Here is a 6922-nt window from a genome sequence, read left to right on the forward strand (position 1 = left end):
TGGGGCATCCCTTGACATTATAGGAGAGAAAGATGCAGGGCTACCATTTCCAGCAGAAGACCAGATCTGCTATAGTGATAACATCTAAGTGCATCCCAAGTTGTGAGTGTTTGTCTTAAGTGTTTGGAGCTCTAGAGCCATTTGCAAATCTTGACGACTCTTAAATGGTTTGGCAATATTATTGCAAAAAGCAGCTTTCAGTTGTGAAGGTTTCTGGCAAATTGAGTTGCAAATCTCATGGTTAAGAATCAAAATGATATGATCTAACTGGCCAAAAACCTCCCAATATCATTACTCGATCATTCTGTTTCTACTGCCACTATCAGTGAGTCTATTAAGGTGCATGTACATGATGAGAATCCACTGGTAGTGAAGGTGTGATCATTTTTTGTTGGATGTCTATACATGTCCAGAAGAATACACCAGTGGAGTGTGATGGCCTTTCTCCGTGTATGTGTGTGTGTGTGTGTGTGGGGGGGGGGGAATCAAGGGTTAATTCTTTTAATCTGCCATGGAATAAATAAAAAACACTTTTTTAAAATGCAAATTTCTCAAAGCATTTCACATATCTGTAGGGGGCAGACAACAGGGTTGGACCAAATCTGTGAAATGACACCCCAACTTTAAAAAATATGAAAGATAAAAAGCAAAGTTGGAAAATTGCAATTTTGAATGGCAGAGGACAGAAAGGAAGATGTTCAACCTGGTCCCTACTTGCTGTTTTGCAGTTTAAAGGGCCCCCTCTGTGATGCTTTCTGCCTACAGGGTTGCAGATATGTGAACCTTTGCTCTTGATTGGACCAGTTGACTTTAATTTTGGACAGTTGAAATGTCCACATCCTGACTTGAAGAACTGTCCCTCCTTGCCGACCGTTAGTAGCTCAGAAATGGTAGAATGTGCTTCTGAACAACTGGAAAGAAAAAAAAAATTATTTCATTTTATAATCTTTCGCGATTTGCTCATATGGTGCATTTATTTAAGCCTAAAGCTCTGATATCACTCCGATGACTCATTCAATTTCAGAAGACAATCTCAGCCATTGTGGGCATAACTTAACATGCCCTTGAATGTGGGGGAGGGGAAGTGTGACTGTTCTTTACTTTAAGTATTCGAGTAAGAAGCCAACCCTCTCACGAGATTAAAATGCAAATGTCAAGGTCGTCATTTTACTGTGTGCTGCACGACAGAATTTTAAGTGGTGCAAATCTCTAATTTTCAAGGAATGGAAACAATTACAGCAGGCGTGTTAATGACGGGCTGATGAAAGTATGTAAGGGATGAGTGGTTTCCTCTTGTTCTGCTCTTTTATGGTTCCATGAGTTTGATCTGCTATTCTTCCTACCTTTTTAACTAGGAAAACCTCTAAAATTAATGTTGGTACTGGCGCATGAACTGAGCATCTTTTGGTTCCATTCACTTCCCCCAGCCCAACATAAACACGTGAACATTGATAATACATTGCAAAAATAAAAAAGGCAGTTGTGGTGTGCCCATGTGTATCACTGCATCACGATTAGTTTTTGTGCAACGTTTTACTGACCGGTTGGCAACCTTCAGTCTTGAAAGACTATGGTATAAGCCTACAGCACCCGGTATTCCCAGGCGGTCTCCCATCCAAGTACTAACCAGGCCTGACCCTGCTTAGCTTCTGAGATCAGACGAGATCGGGCATGTGCAGGGTAACAATTGCTTGTTGATTCCATCAGGAACCTGATGCCGTGGTGCAGTGCTTTAGTAATGCATGTGTGTAGACATGGAAGAACTAAAGGAACCAAAAGCTGTGGCAAATGACACCTCAATAGCATTTTGTACAGCATTCAAAAAGGACGTGGAACGGTGCTTCATCATGTGTCGGTTCCACTGCAGAAGCAACACCAGGTAGTTTGAAACCAGAGAGAACTGTGGATGTGGAGCATGAGGACAGCATTGGGGTGCTTCAGGGAGAGGTTGCTGCTCTGTTTTGGAGCGTGCACTTTCTCTGGACTGATTTCCAAGTTTATTTATTTTATTGTATTTTTATATTTTATTTTTCTCCCCAAATGGGGACTCAAAGTGGCTTACAAAAAATCCAAAAATACAAGAAACCATAAAATCAGAATTAAAATACCCTAGAAATTCAAAAAAACATTTGAGCAACCTTCAAACAATCAAAATAAAACACTTCCTAACCTGTAGCTGTAATAAATACATCAAATACTAATTCAAAAAACAAACAAAATAAAACACAAGAGCCGAGCAACTACAGACACCTTATATGAGAGGGCAGAACCTATAAAATCCAAACTGCTTTATTAAAAAAGCTAAGAACTCAGAAGTTTTGTCTGAAAAGAAACTTTTTCAGGCCCTGCTGGAAGGTCTATGTAAAGGGAGCAGTTCATAGACTGAGAGGGAGGGAATTCCATATGGTTGGTGCCACTACCGAGAAGGCCCTGTTTCTTGCCAGCGCCCCCCTTCTCCATTTGTGATGGCAGAGGGCCTTCTCTGATGACCTGAAGGGATGAGCTAGATTGCATGGAAGGAGGTGATCTCTCTAAGTTCAGTCTTTGGCGGTTCTAGTTAAGCATTGATAGTACGAGACTGGGGCAGACCATGGCCTAAGACCCCAGAAAGCCCTTTGCAGTCAATGCAGATGGTCCTGGACTATGGCTGCACTCCTATCCACGCTTTCTTGGGAGTAAATCCCATTGAACTCAAAGGGACGTTTCTGAGTAGACATGCATAGGATTGCACGGTAGATGGCTTGTTAATCAGTGGCATCGCTGGGGGGGGTGCGGGGCAATGGTGCATCACTGCACCACTACCCAGAGAGTTGACCCGCCCACTGCATGGGAGGAGATCCATAATGGGGGTGATGCACTGGCCTCCTGCACTGGGTGACGCAAGCCCTACTGATACCACTGTTATTAATAACTCTGGATCATGCAGTGCCTTGAATGGGAGAAACTATTTATGGCTCCCTTAGAGCTCACAAACACATGTAAACAAAGATTTTAGGTTGTTGTTTTCGTGAATACAGGTAGGGAAGGGCACGTGAGACTGCCTGAAACAGCAGCGGAGGGGTTGGGGGGCTTAAGCACTTTAACCACGCTCTAGTTTTTAGTCTGATCATTGCCCACCCACAGACACTGTTTCTAGTTTTTTTAAGCCTCTGTTAGCTTTCAGGATAATAGAAGCTTTTTAAAAGCTATAAATAGTGCATGGGTGTGTGTGATCAGACTAGAAACCACAGCAGGCTTTATCAGCCTTAGCCTTCCCATCTGTATTATGGGGATAATGCTAAGCTCCCTTCTCCTGTCATCAGGACAGCAGAGAGCTGGTGTAGAGTTTACACTTGTCCCCAGGGATCAGGGTCCCTGTGGTGACTTTCCATCTCCTCAACTGTATCACTTAGAACGACAGAGGGGAATCTGCTCACCTGCAAGTCATGGCATGGCATTTGTCAGTAGGAAACTCCAAATGTGATGATATGTAGTGAGATGGACAGGGGTAGTGAAAGATTTGGCATTTGATAGGGCTGATGCCCAGGGCCTATGTAACATCCAGACGAGCTCTCAGGTAATATATGTGGGATGCTTTGAATGCAGAGGCAATCCTGGTGGTTTGCACACCAGGGGCCCCTATCCCACCTGCCGCCCCCCCAACCCGGAAGTAATTGTTGTGACATCGTCCCCACCACTACTTCCTGTGCACCACCTCCTCTGTTCCTCCCTTGAAAGGGGGGAGGGAGGGAGGCAGCCCAGACTTGAATGGGCTTTTTGGGCACCCACGCCTTCCAGCGGCACGAAAATGTTCCAAAGGAAACATCCACGCTGCTAGAAGCGATGCAAACGGCTTCTTCAGGGTTTGAAGCATTGCACGCCTCCTCCGAAATAGGAGGAAATATGCGCCGCTTCCTGCCAGGCTGGCTCCTCGGGCATTCTGAGGGCTGCCCTCCTCCCCTCCCATTTCTTTAAAGGGGAGGAGAGGAGGGTGGCTTTCAAATGCAGTTGGGAACCGCACCTAGAGTGACTGCAAGAGCGCAGTCACTCTAGGCATGGTTCATTGCTGATTGGAGTGTCACCCCCCCTTCCCCTTTAAAGAAAGGAAAGAAGAGGAGGGTGGCCCTCAGATCTGCACGCACTGCACTGTTGACACAGTTCCTTTGTGGTTGGCAACCTTCAGTCTCGAAAGACTATGGTATAAGCCTACAGCACCTGGTATTCCCAGGCAGTCTCCCATCCAAGTACTACCCAGGCCTGACCCTGCTTAGCTTCCAAGATCAGACGAGATCAGGCATGTGCAGGGTAACCTGGCCACTTCAAAAGCCAGTGGTGGGGGAATGGCTGGTCACGGTACCATCCACCCAGACGCCTAAATTCCTGGCACCCATGGCATTTGCACCCCCTGCCCCCTAGGTCCACTGCTGTTAATTGCTGTCGAAGTACCAAGTATTTTATTATTATTCCTCTGCACTATGCTCTTCCATGTCCTATGCTCAGCCATGCCCATTTATTTTCACACACAGCATTTTAACACATTGTTTGCATGCCACAGTTCTCAACCTGCATCTCTCTCACTAAAGGTGTTCTAGCGTCCCTCCTGCAAATAACCTTGAGCTGCAGCCCCGAGATAGTACAGTAGCTACATGTTCTCCCAACAGGAGATCAGTTGAGATGCTGCTTCTTTCATCTGTCTTGCGTCATTGTGGAGCCACATGAAATTTCTGTGCTTGAGCATAGTCGGAAACTGGAGAGTTTATTTTCATGCTACTTCTGCTTAGGCCCAAAGACAGATAGAGGGCATCATAATCTCATGATTATGATAAGCAAGCAATCTGCAATCTCAAAAAACCAAATCACAAAGCCATAGCAGTTCATGTACAAAGAGTTGGAAATGGAATTTTTCCACATTTCTTTTTCACTTGGAAAAAATTGGAGCCAATACCTGCTTTATGGGACAGCCAGTCCATAGTGAGCTTCTTGTGGATATGCAGGCAGGTTCTGGAGCAAACCCATGTGGTGGGGATATTGGTTTATTTGGTGTAGTGGTTTGGGAGGTAGACTTAGACCTGGATGATCCAGGTTCAAATCTCCCCTCAGCCACAAAGCTTCCTGGATGACCTTGGGCCAGTCACTTTCTCTCAGCCTCACCTACCTCACAGGGTTGTTGTGAGGACAAGAAGGAGGGGAGGAGCAGCTGTGTAAACCGCTCTGAGCTCTTTGGAGGAAGGGCGGTATAAAAATGTGAATAAGTAAATAAAAAATAAATAATCCAAACGTGGCTTGCAAAAAATGGCAAAAATGATTAAAAACAATTAAAACAGCAAGCTGTGCCATTTTATATCTCTCTCCATCCAGATGTAGAGCGTGTTGGTTGTTGTGTGGGGCACAGTGGCCAAGAGACCGAGCTGCAGATGAGGACTTAACCAGTTTGAATCTCATCTCTACTGTGAACTTACTAGGTGCCCTAGTAAGGCCTTCGGAAGGCTGATCCCTCTTAGCCTCAGCTGGAAGAGGGGGGATCATACTTACATACCTTTGAGGATTGTTGTAAGGACTTTATTAAGGTAATGCATATGAAGTGCTTTGCATATTCAGAAAGCACTATATAAATGTGTATGAGAGTTGGTATGACACTTATGCTGACGATTACTGCCCAGGACTACCCGGCTAAAAGGGCTCTGGTTTTGCCAAGCATGCCATGGTTACCAAAAATGGAAGGCAGCCAGAGTGTATTCCATCGTGGGCCAAATCTCAGTCACATAGTGATTTTGACTATCAAAGGATGACTGAGGATCAAAGGTTTTGTGCCCAGAGACCCTGACACCAACAAAAGCAGAGGATGAGGATGAATGGTCCCCCAAGTGCCCTGCACATGCCCGCATTCAAAAGTTAGGTGACAGAAAAGGAGACAGGGTCTGGTGGCACCCTGATAACCCCCTCCCCAGAAATAATGGTCTGATCCCCATTGTATTAGCCTTTAGGCACCAGCTGAAGACTTGTATTTGTTTCAGGTGAATAATACATGATGTTTTTGTGAGCGATGATTGTCATATCAAAAATTGGAGGCCTGCTTGTTGTAAAATGCCAGGCTGCTAACTAGATTACAAAGCAGAAGTCTAACCAATTTGATGATGTGAGCTATTAGGGTCCAAAGAGAAAAGGAGGCCAAAACTAGAGTTTTCAGTAGCTTTTGGGCTAACCTAAACCTTTTTTGGGGGGGAGGGGTGCAAATCTGGTGAGCTGAGTTCCTTTGGATTCATAGTGGATGGATAGGAATGAATCTGGATCTGGTTCCTGAACCAGACTGGCACTACTCAGGGGTCTTGAGACGGCAGTGTGTGCTGCTAACATAAACTGTGTGCCAAAGCCTGGACATTTCAAACCCATCTGCAGCCTTTTTATGGCCTGGAAGTGGACTGAATCTGGAGTCTGGATGGTTGGCAACCTTCAGTCTCGAAAGACTATGGTATAAGCCTACAGCACCCAGTATTCCCAGGCGGTCTCCCATCCAAGTACTAACCAGGCCTGACCCTGCTTAGCTTCCAAGATCAGAGGAGATTGGGCATGTGCAGGGTAACAGTTGCTGTGAGCTTTCCAGATGTCCTGTGGATGTCCAGGAAATGAATTCATGAATGCCAGATGGTTTCTGGACTGATTTCTGGACCATGTGCTTGACCTAAAACCGTCCTTGTAAAGCAAACCAGCCAGCCTCTGCATCATGTGGCTTTTTCTTCCTTCCTTTAGTGTAACTGGTACCTCTTGAGAAAGCTGCCATCCAGCAGGTAGGATGCCGTTTGTGCTTGACTGGCATGTCACTTTGCCACTGGAAGGGTCCTGCAGCAGCCTTCACTTACAGGGGGATTTTCTGCTTTACGACAGATCGAGTTGTGACAGCTGTCATGCAGTATCAATGGTAAGAGGGTAAATGTGAATGAGACAA

The 6922-nt window shown here is 45.4% G+C and overlaps 3 pseudogenes; all 3 read right to left on the reverse strand.

Moving 5' to 3' along the window:
- Positions 1–1578: 1578 nt before the first annotated feature.
- Positions 1579–1699, reverse strand: LOC136643466 (5S ribosomal RNA; annotated as a pseudogene).
- A 2483-nt stretch (positions 1700–4182) lies between these two features.
- Positions 4183–4301, reverse strand: LOC136643457 (5S ribosomal RNA; annotated as a pseudogene).
- A 2152-nt stretch (positions 4302–6453) lies between these two features.
- LOC136643123 (5S ribosomal RNA) lies at positions 6454–6573 on the reverse strand (annotated as a pseudogene).
- Positions 6574–6922: the final 349 nt, after the last annotated feature.

The sequence above is a fragment of the Tiliqua scincoides genome, chromosome 2 (genome assembly GCF_035046505.1).
Source record: "Tiliqua scincoides isolate rTilSci1 chromosome 2, rTilSci1.hap2, whole genome shotgun sequence".
NCBI classification, from domain to species: Eukaryota; Metazoa; Chordata; class Lepidosauria; order Squamata; family Scincidae; genus Tiliqua; species Tiliqua scincoides.